The following is a 19,719-nucleotide window of genomic DNA, read 5'->3' on the forward strand; positions in this document are numbered from 1 at the left end:
GCAGTATTATAGTAGTTATATTCTTGTATATTGGAGCAGTATTATAGTAGTCATTCATTATAAAATATTGCTATTACTGTTATGTTGATATCTTTTTGTGTAACATAGGATATGGATGGGACAGACATAAGGGTAGATTTAACACAACCTGTCCAGAGGAAAAGGTGCTGAGTTGCCCATAGCAACCAATCAGATCACTACTTTCATTTTGAACAGGCCTTTGAAAAATGAAAGAAGCGATCTGATTGGTTGCTATGGGCAACTCGGCAACTTTTCCTCTGGACTGGTTTTAATAATTCTCCCTCATGGAGTTTTGAAAGAATGATTTGAGTCACTAAGTCCGATCCCGATTGTACGGAACAGTTAACCCATAATGTGCCCAGTACACTGACCCTTTATACCCCCAAAACAACCAGTCGATGGTATGGAATAGAATGGAATAGAACAGTGGTCTTCAACCTACGGACCTCCAGATGTTTCAAAACTACAACTCCCAGCATGCCCGGACAGCCGTTGGCTGTCCGGGCATGCTGGGATTTGTAGTTTTGCAACATCTGGATGTCCGCAGTTTGGAGACCACTGGAATAGAATATCCTGAGTAGAGATGAGCGAACTTATAGTAAATTCGATTCGTCACGAACTTCTCGGCTCGGCAGTTGATAACTTTTCCTGCATAAATTAGTTCAGCTTTCCGGTGCTCCGGTGGGCTGGAAAAGGTGGATACAGTCCTAGGAGACTCTTTCCTAGGACTGTATCCACCTTTTCCAGCCCACCGGAGCACCTGAAGGCTGAACTAATTTACGCAGGATAAGGCATCAACTGCCGAGCCGAGAAGTTCGTGACGAATCGAATTTACTGTAAGTTCGCTCATCTCTAATCCTGAGTGGAGTCAGAGGAGTCGCCTGTATTCGTTTGTCCAGACGTCCTGACCACTTGTCATTGATCGATGGCCGTTCTCTTCAGTCCATACACAGTATAACACAATTATACCTTCCCGGGTTGGATGGGACAAGACGCACATTTTGTGGTGTAATTCGTTTAGGGACGGATTCTGTTAGACTTGTCAATTAGGGAACAATGGCTGCATGTGAGCCCCAGATGGGCCCCTAGGAGCCGGGCCCTGAATAGAAGGAGCAGGACAGACCCATAAACTTCATGTCAGGGGGGACCCACAGCTGGCGGGTGATTTATGGTCCCCATTATGTGTCACACGGACCTGATCCCAACTGCTGACCCCGGAGCGGTTCCTTATTATTTGCCCCCTCCCTGGAGTGCTCGGGCTGCATACAATGGGCACTTATGGCCTAAGTGGTGAAGGGAGTGCTGCAGATGTCATGGTGGCTCTCCTATCATATCAGTACCACATAGAATAATTAATCTGTGCAACCACAGTGGCCCCCATAAGTGTCACCCCATACATTTCATTGTCAGTGCCCCCATAAGTGTCACCCCATACATTTCATCGTCAGTGCCCCCATAAGTGTCACCCCATACAATTCATTGTCATGTGCCCCCATAATTGTCACCCCATACATTTCATTGTCAGTGCCCCCATAAGTGTCACCCCATACATTTCATTGTCAGTGCCCCCATAATTGTCACCCCATACATTTCATTGTCAGTGCCCCCATAAGTGTCACCCCATACATTTCATCGTCAGTGCTCCCATAAGTGTCGCCCTATACATTTCATCATCAGTGCCCCCATAAGTGTCACCCTATACATTTCATCATCAGTGACCCCATAACAGTGTCACCCTATAAATATCATCATCAGTGCCCCCCATAAGTGTCACCCCATACATTTCATCGTCAGTGCCCCCATAAGTGTCACCCCATACATTTCATTGTCATGTGCCCCCATAATTGTCACCCCATACATTTCATTGTCAGTGCCCCCATAAGTGTCACCCCATACATTTCATTGTCAGTGCCCCCATAAGTGTCACCCCATACATTTCATTGTCAGTGCCCCCATAAGTGTCACCCCATACATTTCATCGTCAGTGCTCCCATAAGTGTCGCCCTATACATTTCATCATCAGTGCCCCCATAAGTGTCACCCTATACATTTCATCATCAGTGACCCCATAACAGTGTCACCCTATAAATATCATCATCAGTGCCCTCCATAAGTGTCACCCCATACATTTCATCGTCAGTGCCCCCATAAGTGTCGCCCTATACATTTCATCATCAGTGCCCCCATAACAGTGTCACCCCATACATTTCATCGTCAGTGCCCCCATAAGTGTCACCCCTTACATTTCATCATCAGTGCCCCCATAACAGTGTCACCCTATACATTTCATCATCAGTGCCCCATAACAGTGTCACCTTATACATTTCATCATCATCAGTGCCCTCATAAGTGTCACCCTATACATTTCATCATCATCAGTGACCCCATAACAGTGTCACCCTATACATATCATCATCAGTGCCCCCATAAGTGTCGCCCTATACATATCATCATCAGTGCCCCCATAACAGTGTCACCTATACATATCATCATCATCAGTGCCCTCATAAGTGTTACCCTATACATTTCATCATCAGTGCCCCCATAAGTGTCACCCTATACATATCATCATCAGTGCCCCCATAAGTGTCACCCTATACATTTCATCATCAGTGCCCCCACAAGTGTCACCTTATACATATCATCATCAGTGCCCTTACAACAATGTCACCCTTTACATTTTAGCATCAGTGCCCTCACAACAGTGTCACTTTATACATTTTATCATCAGTTCCCCACAACATTTTCACCCTAAACATTTTATAATCAGTGCCTCATAACATTGTCAGACTATACATTTCATCATCAATGCCCCATAGAATTGTCACCCTATATATTTAATAATCAGTGCCCCCATAATAGTATCACCCTATATATTTAACAATCAGTGCCCCCAAATAGTGTCACCCTATACATTTTATCATCATTTCCCCATAACACTGTCACCATACATATTTTAACATCAGTGTCCCCATAACAGTGTTCCAGTATACACTTTCTCATCAGTGCCCCCATAACAGTATTCCAGTATACACTTTCTCATTAGTGCCCCCATAACACTGTCACCCCATACACTTCATTATCAGAATGATAAAAGTGTCACCCTGTAGTATTTCAGAACCAGTGCCCCATAACAGTGTGTATCTAAACAGATCATGTGATACACTCTGCTGTGCCAATTGTGCGATACTGTCTGTTGAGCTTGTGTGGCTGAACCTATCCTGCATCATACTTTATACCAAACCTGTGTATCTAAAACTATCATATACAATACTCTGTGTTGAGCATGTATCTAAGCCTATCATGTGTGATCCAGACTACTGAAGCTGTGTAGTTAACCCTTTCGTGCATTGTGCAATACTGACTACTTAACCTGGTATCTAAACTTATAACATGTGAAGGGATACTATCTGCTGAACTTGTGTATCTGAAGCTATCAAGTGTGATACTTTATGCTAAGCCTGCGTATCTAAACCTACAATGCGTGATATCGTCTAGTACGTGATACTTCTGCTGAGCTTGTGACTCTAAGGGTCCATTCACACTACAGAATCTCTGCCCAGAAAATTAGTAATGTGAATGGGCCCTAAGACTATTGTGTGATACTATCTTCTGATTCAGTGTATCTAAGAATATCATGTTTGATACTGTCTGCTGAGTATCTATGACTTTACATATGCTATAATGTCCACCGAGCTGCTTTATGGTACTGCTGAGCTGCTGTATCTAAGCTTATCTAATCCTTGTCTACTGAACTAGTGTATCTAGGGCTGCAATGTGTGATACTGTCTACTGAAATGGTTTATCTAAGCCTATCATATGTGATGCTGTCTATTGATCTGCTGTATCTAACCCTCTTATGTGTGGTACTCTGTGTGCACCTAAGCCTATCATGTGTTATACAGAGGGTTTATCCCTTGTATCTAAGCTCATCATGTGTTATACTGAGGGTTTATCCCTTTGTATCTAAGCCTATCATGTGTTATACTGAGGGTTTATTTGTTGTATCTAAGCTTATCATGTGTTATACTGAGAGTTTATCCCTAGTATCTAAGCTTATCATGTGTTATACTGAGGGTTTATTCGTTGTATCTAAGCCTATCATGTGTAATACTGAGGGTTTATCCCTTGTATCTAAGCTTATCATGTGTTATACTGAGGGTTTATGCCTTTGTATCTAAGCCTATCATGTGTTATACTGAGGGTTTATTCGTTGTATCTAAGCTTATCATGTGTTATACTGAGAGTTTATCCCTTGTATCTAAGCCTATCATGTGTTATACTGAGGGTTTATTCATGTATCTAAGCCTATCATGTGTTATACAGAGGGTTTATCCCTTGTATCTAAGCTTATCATGTGTTATACTGAGGGTTTATTCGTTGTATCTAAGCCTATCATGTGTAATACTGAGGGTTTATCCCTTGTATCTAAGCTTATCATGTGTTATACTGAGGATTTATTTGTTGTATTTAAGCCTATCATGTGTAATACTGAGGGTTTATCCCTTGTATCTAAGCTTATCATGTGTTATACTGGGGGTTTATTCGTTGTATCTAAGCCTATCATGTGTAATACTGAGGGTTTATCCCTTGTATCTAAGCTTATCATGTGTTATACTGAGGGTTTATCCCTTTGTATCTAAGCCAATCATGTGTTATACTGAGAGTTTATCCCTTGTATCTAAGCTTATCATGTGTTATACTGAGGGTTTATCCCTTTGTATCTAAGCCTATCATGTGTTACACTGAGGGTTTATTCATGTATCTAAGCCTATCATGTGTTATACTGACTGTTTATCCCTTTGTATCTAAGCCTATCATGTGTTATACTGAGGGTTTATTTGTTGTATCTAAGCCTATCATGTGTTATACTGAGGGTTTATCCCTTGTATCTAAGCTTATCATGTGTTATACTGAGGGTTTATCCCTTGTATCTAAGCCTATCATGTTATACTGAGGGTTTATCCCTTGTATCTAAGCTTATCATGTGTAATACTGAGGATTTATTCCTTTGTATCTAAGCTTATCATGTGTAATACTGAGGGTTTATTCCTTTGTATCTAAGCCTATCATGTGTTATACCGAGGGTTTATCCCTTGTATCTAAGCTTATCATGTGTAATACTGAGGGTTTATTCCTTTGTATCTAAGCCTATCATGTGTTATACCGAGGGTTCATCCCTTGTATCTAACCCTATCATGTGTTATACTGAGGGTTTATCCCTTGTATCTAAGCCTATCATGTTATACTGAGGGTTTATCCCTTGTATCTAAGCTTATCATGTGTAATACTGAGGGTTTATTCCTTTGTATCTAAGCCTATCATGTGTTATACCGAGGGTTCATCCCTTGTATCTAAGCCTATCATGTGTTATACTATATTTGAGCTTTTGTAGCTTTTGTATCTCAGCCTGTGTCATACTGTCTTCCGCATTGGGTATCTAAGCCTATCATGCGTGATACTGTATGCTGAGCTGTGTATGTAATCCATTCGTATGATACTGATGGCCAAGCCAATGTATCTAAGCTTACCGAGTGTGATACTGTCTGCTGAGAGAACAGTTTTATTTATGCAGAATGTTTAGCAATATTTCTTAGGCCAGAATAATATGAAAGAGAACCCTGTCTGCCTCTTCCAGTAGGTCTGCGCAGATAAGGTCGGGGGTCCTGTCTGCACTATGGACGGTCGTTGAGGTAACACAGGAGGCGCCGGCGGTGTCCCATGTGGACCTGGCATCACTGAGGTGCTGAAATATTTAGCTGGTATATAGCACAGCTGCTATGAAATCTGCTGTGGTTCTCAATGCCAAGCAGCAGCTGCAAAAGCAAATAAAACTTTATGGTGCATAAAAAAAAAAGCAATAAAAAAACATAAATAAAGGAACAACATCCACTCTTTGTAAATCTTTTATGAGGCTTTAATTCGGATATGGAGCTCAAATTTGATAAGTAGAAGATATAGGAAACTGGGGGTTCAGAGGCGGAGGAGTACAGTACGACATGGCAACGGCGGACGTTCAGCGGCGGTGAAAAATATTCTTTTAAAGGAGTACTTTTTTTTTTAATTCATTTTTAAATCAACTGGTGCCAGAAAGTTAAACAGATTTGTAAATTACTTCTATTAAAAATTCTTAATCCTTCCAGTACTTATTAGCGGCTGTATACTACAGGGAAGTTCTTTTCTTTTTGGATTTCTTTTTTATGACATGACCACAGTGCTCTCTGCTGACACCTCTGTCCATTTTAGGAACTTTCCAGAGCAGCATATGTTTGCTATGAGGATTTTCTCCTGCTCCAGACAGTTCCTGACATGGACAGAGGTGTCAGCAGAGAGCACTGTGGTCGTGACAGAAAAGAAATCCTAAAAAGAAAAGAATTTCCTCTGTAGTATACAGCAGCTGATAAGTACTGGAAGGATTAAGATTTTTTTTTTTTTATAGAAGTAATTTACAAATCTGTTTAACTTTCTGGCATCAGTTGATTTGAAAAAAATAAAAATAAAAAAATCCACCGGAGTACCCCTTTAAACATTCGATGACCACTGATAAAGCTTTTTCGCAACAGTATTCCCAAACATACACCTATTTAGACAAGGAAGAAACAGCTTGGCATGGGATCGCTGAACCTGGCAATTTAACTGCTTAGATACTGCTGTTAATATGGACTGCGGCATCTAAGTGGTGTCAGAGGCAGATGATTCCATCTGAAAGTTAAAAAGATCTGTAAATTACTTCTATTTAATTAAAAATTCTTAATCCTTCCAGTACTTATTAGCGGCTGTATACTACAGTGAAGTTCTTTTCTTTGTGGATTTATTTTCTGTCATGATCACAGTGCTCTCTGCTGACCTCTGCTGTCCATTTTAGGAACTTTCCAGAGCAGCATATGTTTGCTATGGGGATTTTCTCCCGCTCCGGACAGTTCCTGACATGGACAGAGGTGTCAGCAGAGAGCACTGTGGTTCCAAAAAGAAAATAATTTCCTCTGTAGTATACAGCAGCTGATAATTACTGGAAGGATTAAGATTTTTTTTTTTATAGAAGCAATTTACAAATCTGTTTAACTTTCTGGCATCAGTTGATTTAAAAAAAAAAAAAAAAATTCCACCGGAGTACCCCTTTAATTCCTCTGTGACCACTGATAAAGCTTTTTCACCTATTTAGACAAGGAAGAAACAGCTTGGCCTGGGTACTCCGAACCTGGCCATTTAACCGCTTAGATGCTGCAGTCAATAGGGACTGCGGCATCTAAGTGGTGTCAGAGGCAGAGGGTTCCATCTGTTACCCCGATGGGCAATCACAGGGTGCCAATGGGATTAAATAAAGACCCCTAATGTTTGTTCTCCTATAAGGCTCCTATTAAAGGCAGAAACTAATAGAATGGCAGTTAGACTAGGTTGGTGTTTCCCATCCAGGGGGTCTCCAGCTGTGCCAAAACTACAACTCCCAGCAAGTATGATAGGAGTTGTAGTTTTGCAACAGCTGGAGGCACCCTAGTTGGGAAGCACTGGACTAGGTTGGGATTGCTCTGCACAGTGCACACTACAGCAGAGCCTACGCTGCAGACAGGATGATCTGGCATACATGGAATACATTGGGTCTATGGGGGCCGGCAATGTCCCGTGTGGCACTTGCACCGGCCACTCTTGGAATCTACAGCCAGAAATATTCCTCAGTCTGAACCTAGCCATAGTGTTTTGTGGGACTAATGAACTGTAAAAAAAAAAATGAATGCAACCCCCCTCCCCCCCAAAGAAAAACAAAAAAGCTATTTTTTTCTTTCATTAAATATTTTTGTTTTTTAAAGAAAACATGAAATAAAGGACACTGAACCTTCCCGGTGAGATCTCTACAGCTGGGGACTCTTGGGACTTTACATGTTTGCAAAACTCAACCTCAAAAGAAGTATTTTTCCTCTTCACCATCTGAAATCCCTCCTCCACATCACACTCCATGGCTCCTCCTCCACATCACACTCCATGGCTCCTCCTCCACATCACACTCCATGGCTCCTCCTCCACATCACACTCCATGGCTCCTCCTCCACATCACACTCCATGGCTCCTCCTCCACATCACACTCCATGGCTCCTCCTCCACATCACACTCCATGGCTCCTCCTCCACATCACACTCCATGGCTCCTCCTCCACATCACACTCCACGGCTCCTCCTCCACATCACACTCCACGGCTCCTCCTCCAATTCACACTCCACGGCTCCTCCTCCAATTCACACTCCACGGCTCCTCCTCCACATCACACTCCACGGCTCCTCCTCCACATCACACTCCACGGCTCCTCCTCCACATCACACTCCACGGCTCCTCCTCCACATCACACTCCACGGCTCCTCCTCCACATCACACTCCATGGCTCCTCCTCCACATCACACTCCATGGCTCCTCTTCCACATCACACGCCATGGCTCCTCTTCCACATCACACTCCATGGCTTTGGTGGAGGTATTTGGGTCCTGGTGTCCATGTGATTCCTCTGCAGGTATCTCAGATGTCTTCTCTAATACCTCACTGACAGGTGACACTTCTTCTTCCTCCTGCAGATTCACCTTCTGATGGTCTCTTGCTCCCCATGTACCTCAGAGCCGCGCTCCCCATGTACCTCAGAGCCGTGCTCCCCTTGTACCTCAGAGCCGCGCTCCCCTTGTACCTCAGAGCCGCGCTCCCCATGTACCTCAGAGCCGCGCTCCCCATGTACCTCAGAGCCACGCTCCCCATGTACCTCAGAGCCGCGCTCCCCTTGTACCTCAGAGCCGCGCTCCCCTTGTACCTCAGAGCCGCGCTCCCCTTGTACCTCAGAGCCGCGCTCCCCTTGTACCCCAGAGCCGCGCTCCCCTTGTACCCCGGAGCCGCGCTCCCCTTGTGCCTCGGAGCCGCGCTCCCCTTGTGCCTCGGAGCCGCGCTCCCCTTGTACCTAGGAGCCGCGCTCCCCTTGTACCTCAGAGCCAAGCTCCCCTTGTGCCTCAGAGCCACGCTCCCCTTGTGCCTCAGAGCCGCGCTCCCCTTGTGCCTCAGAGCCGCGCTCCCCTTGTGCCTCAGAGCCGCGCTCCCCTTGTGCCTCAGAGCCGCGCTCCCCTTGTGCCTCAGAGCCGCGCTCCCCTTGTGCCTCAGAGCCGCGCTCCCCTTGTGCCTCAGAGCCGCGCTCCCCTTGTGCCTCAGAGCCGCGCTCCCCTTGTGCCTCAGAGCCGCGCTCCCCTTGTACCCCAGAGCCGCGCTCCCCTTGTACCCCAGAGCCGCGCTCCCCTTGTGCCTCAGAGCCGCGCTCCCCTTGTGCCTCAGAGCCGCGCTCCCCTTGTGCCCCAGAGCCGCGCTCCCCTTGTGCCCCAGAGCCGCGCTCCCCTTGTGCCCCAGAGCCGCGCTCCCCTTGTGCCCCAGAGCCGCGCTCCCCTTGTGCCCCAGAGCCGCGCTCCCCTTGTACCCCAGAGCCGCGCTCCCCTTGTACCCCACAGCCGCGCTCCCCTTGTACCCCAGAGCCGCGCTCCCCTTGTACCTCTCCTTGTACATCCGATATCCCAGGTAGATCACAGGATTCATGTTCTTCGGGTTCATCCATGGGACGGGCATTATTTGGGTTGTGCTGGGCATAGGGGCATTCCTGGAAGTTATGTCCACGCTCTGAACACAGATTACACATAACTTGTCCTGTACACGAGTCTCTTGTGCCCCAAACCTCCACACATAGAACATTTTACATGAGGGCAGGTATAAGCCAGGTGTCTGCCCCCACATCTATGGCAAAGTCTTGGTTGCCCCGGGTAATAGATACCCCTATCAGATCCTAAATAGAAGACATGAGGCAAATGTCTGGTGACACCACGTTCCTGGTAAAGTTGGACTTTTACCCTGTAACCTCCATTCCAGATCCCTTCTTCATCATAGATTTTATCCGATGAGCTGAGGACCAGACATTGTCTGTTCAGCCAGTGCTGTAAGTCGGGCAATGCCACCACCTCTGACTGGAACAGAATGGTGACCACCACGGTCAGGGGCTTAGAAAGCTGGATGACCTGCAGATCTCTCCACATCTCATTGTGTCTGGTGGAATTATAGATTTCCCAGAACAAGTCCAGGTTCTGAGGGAGCTTGAAGCTGATGTCCTAGATCCTGGTGGTCCGGACATGGATTAGGGCACAGATCTCACTGGCATCAAACTTCATAAAGTTCTTAGGTCTCTCCCCATGAACTGCCTTGTGGGGGCGCCCTCCTCTGGGCCGCTGTACTGCATTCCTTCTTTGGGGTGTGGGGTTTGTGGAGCGGGTGACATTAGAGAACAGTCTGGATGGTCTCTCTGTGTCCCTCTGGGGTGTGGGATTACTGGCCCCTGGCTGCTTTATATTGGAGCTGGCCTTATACTGTACAGAGAGTGATTGGTTATGACTTAGTGCACACTCAGGTATCACGGGGGCAGCGCACTCAGGTATCACGGGGGCAGCGCACTCAGGTGTCACGGGGGCAGCGCACTCAGGTGTCACGGGGGCAGCGCACTCAGGTGTCACGGGGGCAGCGCACTCAGGTGTCACGGGGGCAGCGCACTCAGGTGTCACGGGGGCAGCGCACTCAGGTGTCACGGGGGCAGCGCACTCAGGTGTCACGGGGGCAGCGCACTCAGGTGTCACGGGGGCAGCGCACTCAGGTGTCACGGGGGCAGCGCACTCAGCTTGTGAGTCCAGGATGGGTCTGTTAGGGATTGTCTAAGTCTCTGGTATTGGTGTTACAGGTATCTCAGGTGTTACAGGTATCACAGGTATCTCAGGTGTACTGCACTCAGCTTAGGAATCAGACACAATCCCAGCACATTCACCTGCCTAAGTAGTTAACCCTTTATTCTCTGGCTCTGTACATACAGCATTACTGGTGTTTCTCTGCCCCTTTTCATCCACATTCAATGTAATATCATTAGGCAATTCCTCAGTGACAACAGCTGCAGGCCCCCCGGATGTGTCCTCCCCTATCCTCACAGCATTGCCTTGTAAGACAATATTCCTCACAGATTCATAGACAATGTCTTTATTACAGATCACCTCCCGTCTCCGGGACACTTGTCTCCTGGTTTCCCTCCTCATTTGTGGGGCCCAGTTGTGTATTTTGGGGGGCGCACTCCCTTTCCTCTGGGTCTCTCTCAGTACAGTGAGCTCCCGCAGACAAACATCCAAACATTCATATTTCAGCAGTCTTTCTTTAGGATCTGTCTCTCTGTTAATTTCATCCCTTAAAGAAGAACTAGATCCTAAGGATAGGGGGTAAGTTTCAGATCGCAGGGGGTCCGATCGCTGGGGCCCCCCACGATCTCCCGTACGGGGCCCCGGCTCTCTGGTTAGAGAGGGCGTGTTGACCACCGCACGAAGCAGCGGCCGACACGCGCCCTCCATACACTGCTATGGGAGAGCCGGAAATTGCTGAAGGCAGCGCTTCGGCTCTGCCATAGCAGTAAATGGAGGGCGCGGTAGTCGACACGCCCTTTATGCCGAGAGCCGCGGCCCCGTACGGGAGATCGTGGGGGCCCCAGCGGTCGGACCCCCCGCGATCTGAAACTTATCCCCTATCCTTATAATAGAGGATAAAATGTTATATCCCATAGTTTTCCTTTAATCTTGAAATTTGTAATTCCTTCTTAAATATTTCTTTATTAGCAACATTATTACTCACAGCAGCGGAGATCTCTTCATCCACAACCCCTGACCGACCCCCACAAGTTGGACCTTCTCCAGCATCATGGTGGAGGCCGAGCTCCAGACCAGGGGCTTTCCCAGAAGACTCAGCCCAGCTCCCCTCACTTCCTCCTGGATCTGAGGCCATGCCCCCTCCCTAGGGAGAGCTCAGCAGCACACAACCTCTTCCTTCCAGCTCTATCTGTATACTGCTGCTGCTATATCTATGGGATCAGGATATATGTATATTAGTTATATACCTCCCCTCCAGCTCTATCTATGTACTGCTGCTGCTTTCTCTATGGGATCAGGATATATAGTAGTTATACACCTCCCCTCTAGCTCTATCTGTACACTGCTGCTATCTCTGTGGTAGCCCTTGGGGGGGTGTATGGTAGGGATGGTATGATGTTGATATATGAGGGGTTAATATTAACCCTGTCACTTGTGACACCAGGGTGAGGGCTGGTATGCTGAATCTATGTTCCGGCCTATCGCCGCCCTTCCCAGAAGCGATAGGTGCAATGAAATGACTGAAGGTCCACAAGCAGAGTTAACTTGAACTTGAATAACTTTACTGCAGTGCTTGCAATATCCAATGCGTAGTAACAGTCTCATATAACAGTTCTTAGGTTGCTTAGCGACTGGCAGAAGTTGCGGACCTTGCATTAAACTTGTAGTCTCTGAATTTAGGGAGTGATGTGCAGATCCGTCCGGATTTAGGGGAAATATTGGGTCCGGTGATACTGCAGAGTGCTTAGGGGATGACACACTCTATAATTTAGATCATTCAGCCGTTGCCGCAAGGCTCAGGCCTAACTCACTGCGATTACTGCGATATAGGTCTTCTCTCATCAAGAGCCAGGAGAAAGAAAGCGAGAAGATGGCCTCCGCTCCCTTATATGGGCAGGGGGCATGGAGATTCTGATTGGTCCGAACGTCTGCCATTCACCAGTGCTGGGATTACTGATGTAAGAGGGTAACCAAAGGTCCTTAAGGTCACCTTGTCACATGACCCGCAGGTCCTGCAATGCTAATAGAAACAGGTAATTAACCATTTATATACAGAAATAATACTATATACATTATTCTATGGACAAATTAGAAATCTATATACTATAATAGAGGCGACTAGGGGCGGACTGACTAACAGAGATTACTAAGTCCTAGGGACTCTGGCTACGGGGACCAATAGATAAATAAGTACCGTATGAAATGCGGTACTGGGACAACACATCTCTATGTTATCAGGATATATAGTAGTTATACACCTCCCCTCCAGCTCTATCTGTATACTGCTGCTATCTCTATGGGATCAGGATATATAGTAGTTATACACCTCCCCTCCAGCTCTATCTGTATACTGCTGCTATCTCTATGGGATCAGGATATATAGTAGTTATACACCTCCCCTCCAGCTCTATCTTTATAATGCTGCTGCTATCTCTATGGGATCAGGGTATATAGTAGTTATACACCTCCCCTCCAGCTCTATCTGTATACTGCTGCTATCTCTATGGGATCAGGGTATATAGTAGTTATACACATTTCCTCCAATCTCTCCACTCAGAATACATGCATGCTTATATTAGTGGAGCATGCTTGTGTTTTTGTGGTACCTATCTTATATACATGGCTAGGTATGAACTAGAAACTCCTGTGACACAACTTTCTGTAAAGAAGCGACTAAATATTTGAAGTGAACATTTATTCATTTCATGGCTGGGGGAGGGGTCAGTAAATACAATGGCCGCCCTGTCCAGCGTCTGCCCCATAATGTCCGTGGGAAGTTTGGTAATGAACAAGCTCTGTGTGTTCTGTGTAACTTCTGCTGCTGGCGATAGGAAAATCCATATTTCTCGAGGTTTTAAGTATTGGAAAAAGTGGCCTGTCAGAAATACGGAAAAAGGTCGGGCTATCTGCTTACAGGAAGCGGCGCTCCGAGAGGAGGAAGTGCCGCCTGACATCAACAGGAAGCGCTGCTCCAATCTCTCCGCCACTAACTCCAAGGCCGACGCTCTGGAAACAATGTTGGCCTGGACTATAGACAAAGCGGTCAGGAAATGGATGAATACTGGGCAGCGGGATACAGAGGAAGCGAGAAGCTGCTACCTGCGGCTGCAGTCACCCAACCGCCTGCGAATCTCCTCATCCTCGAGCCAAACATGATGCTGCCCCCACCATGATCACTGTAGGGATGGTATTGTGCAGGTGATGGGCAGTGCCTGGTTTCCTCCAGACATGATGCCGCCCCCACCATGATGACTGTAGGGATGGTATTGGGCAGGTGATGGGCAGTACTTGGTTTCCTCCAGACATGATGCTTCCCCACCATGATCACTGTAGGGATGGTATTGGGCAGGTGATGGGCAGTGCCTGGTCTCCCCCAGACATGATGCTGCCCCCACCATGATCACTGTAGGGATGGTATTGGGCAAGTGATGGGCAGTACCTGGTTTCCTCCAGACATGATGCTGCCCCCACCATGATCACTGTAGGGATGGTATTGGGAAGGTGATGGGCAGTGCCTGGTTTCCCCCAGACATGATGCTTCCCCACCATGATCACTGTAGAGATGGTATTGGGCAGGTGATGGGCAGTACCTGGTTTCCCCCAGACATGATGCTGCCCCCACCATGATCACTGTAGGGATGGTATTGGGCAGGTGATGGGCAGTGCCTGGTTTCCTCCAGACATGATGCTGCCCCCACCATGATCACTGTAGGGATGGTATTGGGCAGGTGATGTTCAGTGTCTGGTTTCCTCCAGACATGATGCTGCCCCCACCACGATCACTGTAGGGATGGTATTGGGCAGGTGATGGGCAGTGCCTGGTTTCCCCCAGACATGATGCTGCCCCCACCATGATCACTGTAGGGATGGTATTGGGCAGGTGATGGGCAGTGCCTGGTTTCCCCCAGACATGATGCTGCCCCCACCACGATCACTGTAGGGATGGTATTGGGCAGGTGATGGGCAGTGCCTGGTTTCCTCCAAACATGATGCTGCCCCTACCATGATCACTGTAGGGATGGTATTGGGCAGGTGATGGGCAGTACCTGGTTTCCCCCCAGACATGATGCTGTCCCCACCATGATCACTGTAGGGATGGTATTGGGAAGGTGATGGGCAGTGCCTGGTTTCCTCTATACATGATGCTGCCCCACCATGATCACTGTAGGGATGGTATTGGGAAGGTCATGGGTAGTACCTGGTTTCCTCCAGACATGATGCTGCCCCCACCATGATCACTGTAGGGATGGTATTGGGCAGGTGATGGGCAGTGCCTGGTTTCCTCCAGACATGATGCTGCCCTCACCATGATCACTGTTGGGATGGTATTGAGTAGGTGATGGGCAGTACCTGGTTTCCTCCAGATATGATTCTGCCTCCACCATGATCACTGTAGGGATGGTATTGGGCAGGTGATGGGCAGTGCCTGGTTTCCTCCAGACATGATGCTGCTCCCACCATGATCACTGTAGAGATGGTATTGGGCAGGTGATGGGCAGTGCCTGGTTTCCCCCAGACATGATGCTGCCCCCACCATGATCACTGTAGGGATGGTATTGGGCAGGTGATGGGCAGTGCCTGGTTTCCTCCAGACATGATGCTGCCCCCCACCATGATCACTGTAGGGATGGTATTGGGCAGGTGATGGGCAGTGCCTGGTTTCCTCCAGACATGATGCTGCCCCCACCATGATCACTGTAGGGATGGTATTGGGCAGGTGATGGGCAGTGCCTGGTTTCCTCCAGACATGATGCTGCCCCCCACCATGATCACTGTAGGGATGGTATTGGGCAGGTGATGGGCAGTGCCTGGTTTCCTCCAGACATGATGCTGCCCCCACCATGATCACTGTAGGGATGGTATTGGGCAGGTGATGGGCAGTGCCTGGTTTCCTCCAGACATGATTCTGCCCCTACCATGATCACTGTAGGGATGGTATTGGGCAGGTGATGGGCAGTACCTGGTTTCCCCCCAGACATGATGCTGTCCCCACCATGATCACTGTAGGGATGGTATTGGGAAGGTGATGGGCAGTGCCTGGTTTTCTCTATACATGATGCTGCCCCACCATGATCACTGTAGGGATGGTATTGGGAAGGTCATGGGTAGTACCTGGTTTCCTCCAGACATGATGCTGCCCCCACCATGATCACTGTAGGGATGGTATTGGGCAGGTGATGGGCAGTGCCTGGTTTCCTCCAGACATGATGCTGCCCTCACCATGATCACTGTTGGGATGGTATTGAGTAGGTGATGGGCAGTACCTGGTTTCCTCCAGATATGATTCTGCCTCCACCATGATAACTGTAGGGATGGTATTGGGCAGGTGATGGGCAGTGCCTGGTTTCCTCCAGACATGATGCTGCTCCCACCATGATCACTGTAGAGATGGTATTGGGCAGGTGATGGGCAGTGCCTGGTTTCCCCCAGACATGATGCTGCCCCCACCATGATCACTGTAGGGATGGTATTGGGCAGGTGATGGGCAGTGCCTGGTTTCCTCCAGACATGATGTGCCCCCCACCATGATCACTGTAGGGATGGTATTGGGCAGGTGATGGGCAGTGCCTGGTTTCCTCCAGACATGATGCTGCCCCCACCATGATCACTGTAGGGATGGTATTGGGCAGGTGATGGGCAGTGCCTGGTTTCCTCCAGACATGATGCTGCCCCCCACCATGATCACTGTAGGGATGGTATTGGGCAGGTGATGGGCAGTACCTGGTTTCCTCCAGACATGATGTTGCCCCCACCATGATCACTGTAGGGATGGTATTGGGCAGGTGATGGGCAGTGCCTGGTTTCCTCCAGACATGATGCTGCCCCCACCATGATCACTGTAGGGATGGTATTGGGCAGGTGATGGGCAGTGCCTGGTTTCCTCCAGATATGATTCTGCCTCCACCATGATCACTGTAGGGATGGTATTGGGCAGGTGATGGGCAGTGCCTGGTTTCCTCCAGACATGATGCTGCCCCCACCATGATCACTGTAGGGATGGTATTGGACAGGTGATGGGCATTGCCTGGTTTCCCCCAGACATGATGCTGCCCCCACCATGATCACTGTAGGGATGGTATTGGGCAGGTGATGGGCAGTGCCTGGTTTCCTCCAGACATGATGCTGCCCCTACCATGATCACTGTAGAGATGGTATTGGGCAGGTGATGGGCAGTGCCTGGTTTCCCCCAGACATGATGCTGCCCCCACCATGATCACTGTAGGGATGGTATTGGGCAGGTGATGGGCAGTGCCTGGTTTCCTCCAGACATGATGCTGCCCCCACCATGATCACTGTAGGGATGGTATTGGGCAGGTGATGGGCAGTGCCTGGTTTCCTCCAGACATGATGCTGCCCCCCACCATGATCACTGTAGGGATGGTATTGGGCAGGTGATGGGCAGTGCCTGGTTTCCTCCAGACATGATGCTGCCCCCACCATGATCACTGTAGGGATGGTATTGGGCAGGTGATGGGCAGTGCCTGGTTTCCTCCAGACATGATGCTGCCCTCACCATGATCACTGTTGGGATGGTATTGAGTAGGTGATGGGCAGTACCTGGTTTCCTCCAGATATTATTCTGCCTCCACCATGATCACTGTAGGGATGGTATTGGGCAGGTGATGGGCAGTGCCTGGTTTCCTCCAGACATGATGCTGCCCCCACCATGATCACTGTAGGGATGGTATTGGGCAGGTGATGGGCAGTGCCTGGTTTCCTCCAGACATGATGCTGCCCCCACCATGATCACTGTAGGGATGGTATTGGGCAGGTGATGGGCAGTGCCTGGTTTCCTCCAGACATGATGCGGCCCCCACCATGATCACTGTAGGGATGGTATTGGGCAGGTGATGGGCAGTGCCTGGTTTCCCCCAGACATGATGCTGCCCCCACCATGATCACTGTAGGGATGGTATTGGGCAGGTGATGGGCAGTGCCTGGTTTCCTCCAGACATGATGCTGCCCCCACCATGATCACTGTAGGGATGGTATTGAGTAGGTGATGGGCAGTGCCTGGTTTCCTCCAGATATGATGCTGCCTCCACCATGATCACTGTAGGGATGGTATTGAGCAGGTGATGGGCAGTGCCTGGTTTCCTCCAGACATGATGCTGCCCCCACCATGATCACTGTAGGGATGATATTGGACAGGTGATGGGCATTGCCTGGTTTCCCCCAGACATGATGCTGCCCCCACCATGATCACTGTAGGGATGGTATTGGGCAGGTGATGGGCAGTGCCTGGTTTCCTCCAGACATGATGCTGCCCCCACCATGATCACTGTAGGGATGGTATTGGCAGGTGATGGGCAGTGCCTGGTTTCCCCCAGACATGATGCTGCCCCCACCATGATCACTGTAGGGATGGTATTGGGCAAGTGATGGGCAGTACCTGGTTTCCTCCAGACATGATGCTGCCCCTACCATGATCACTGTAGAGATGGTATTGGGCAGGTGATGGGCAGTGCCTGGTTTCCCCCAGACATGATGCTGCCCCCACCATGATCACTGTAGGGATGGTATTGGGCAGGTGATGGGCAGTGCCTGGTTTCCTCCAGACATGATGCTGCCCCCCACCATGATCACTGTAGGGATGGTATTGGGCAGGTGATGCGCAGTGCCTGGTTTCCTCCAGACATGATGCTGCCCCCACTATGATCACTGTAGGGATGGTAATGGGCAGGTGATGGGCAGTGCCTGGTTTCCTCCAGATATGATTCTGCCTCCACCATGATCACTGTAGGGATGGTATTGGGCAGGTGATGGGCAGTGCCTGGTTTCCTCCAGACATGATGCTGCCCCCACCATGATCACTGTAGGGATGATATTGGACAGGTGATGGGCATTGCCTGGTTTCCCCCAGACATGATGCTGCCCCCACCATGATCACTGTAGGGATGGTATTGGGCAGGTGATGGGCAGTGCCTGGTTTCCTCCAGACATGATGCTGCCCCCACCATGATCACTGTAGGGATGGTATTGGCAGGTGATGGGCAGTGCCTGGTTTCCCCCAGACATGATGCTGCCCCCACCATGATCACTGTAGGGATGGTATTGGGCAAGTGATGGGCAGTACCTGGTTTCCTCCAGACATGATGCTGCCCCTACCATGATCACTGTAGAGATGGTATTGGGCAGGTGATGGGCAGTGCCTGGTTTCCCCCAGACATGATGCTGCCCCCACCATGATCACTGTAGGGATGGTATTGGGCAGGTGATGGGCAGTGCCTGGTTTCCTCCAGACATGATGCTGCCCCCCACCATGATCACTGTAGGGATGGTATTGGGCAGGTGATGCGCAGTGCCTGGTTTCCTCCAGACATGATGCTGCCCCCACTATGATCACTGTAGGGATGGTAATGGGCAGGTGATGGGCAGTGCCTGGTTTCCTCCAGACATGATGCTGCCCCCACCATGATCACTGTAGGGATGGTATTGGGCAGGTGATGGGCAGTGCCTGGTTTCCCCCAGACATGATGCTGCCCCCACCATGATAACTGTAGGGATGGTATTGGACAGGTGATGGGCATTGCCTGGTTTCCCCCAGACATGATGCTGCCCCCACCATGATCACTGTAGGGATGGTATTGGGCAGGTGATGGGCAGTGCCTGGTTTCCCCCAGAAATGATGCTGCTCCCACCATGATCACTGTAGGGATGGTATTGGGCAGGTGATGGGCAGTGCCTGGTTTCCCCCAGACATGATGCTGCCCCCACCATGATCACTGTAGGGATGGTATTGGGTAGGTGACGGGCAGTGCCTGGTTTCCTCCAGACATGATGCTGCCCCCACCATGATCACTGTAGGGATGGTATTGGGCAGGTGATGGGCAGTGCCTGGTTTCCCCCAGACATGATGCTGCCCCCACCATGATCACTGTAGGGATGGTATTGGGCAGGTGATGGGCAGTGCCTGGTTTCCCCCAGACATGATGCTGCCCCCACCATGATCACTGTAGGGATGGTATTGGGCAGGTGATGGGCAGTGCCTGGTTTCCCCCAGAAATGATGCTGCTCCCAC

The sequence above is a fragment of the Hyla sarda genome, chromosome 2 (genome assembly GCF_029499605.1).
Source record: "Hyla sarda isolate aHylSar1 chromosome 2, aHylSar1.hap1, whole genome shotgun sequence".
Lineage (NCBI taxonomy): Eukaryota > Metazoa > Chordata > Amphibia > Anura > Hylidae > Hyla > Hyla sarda.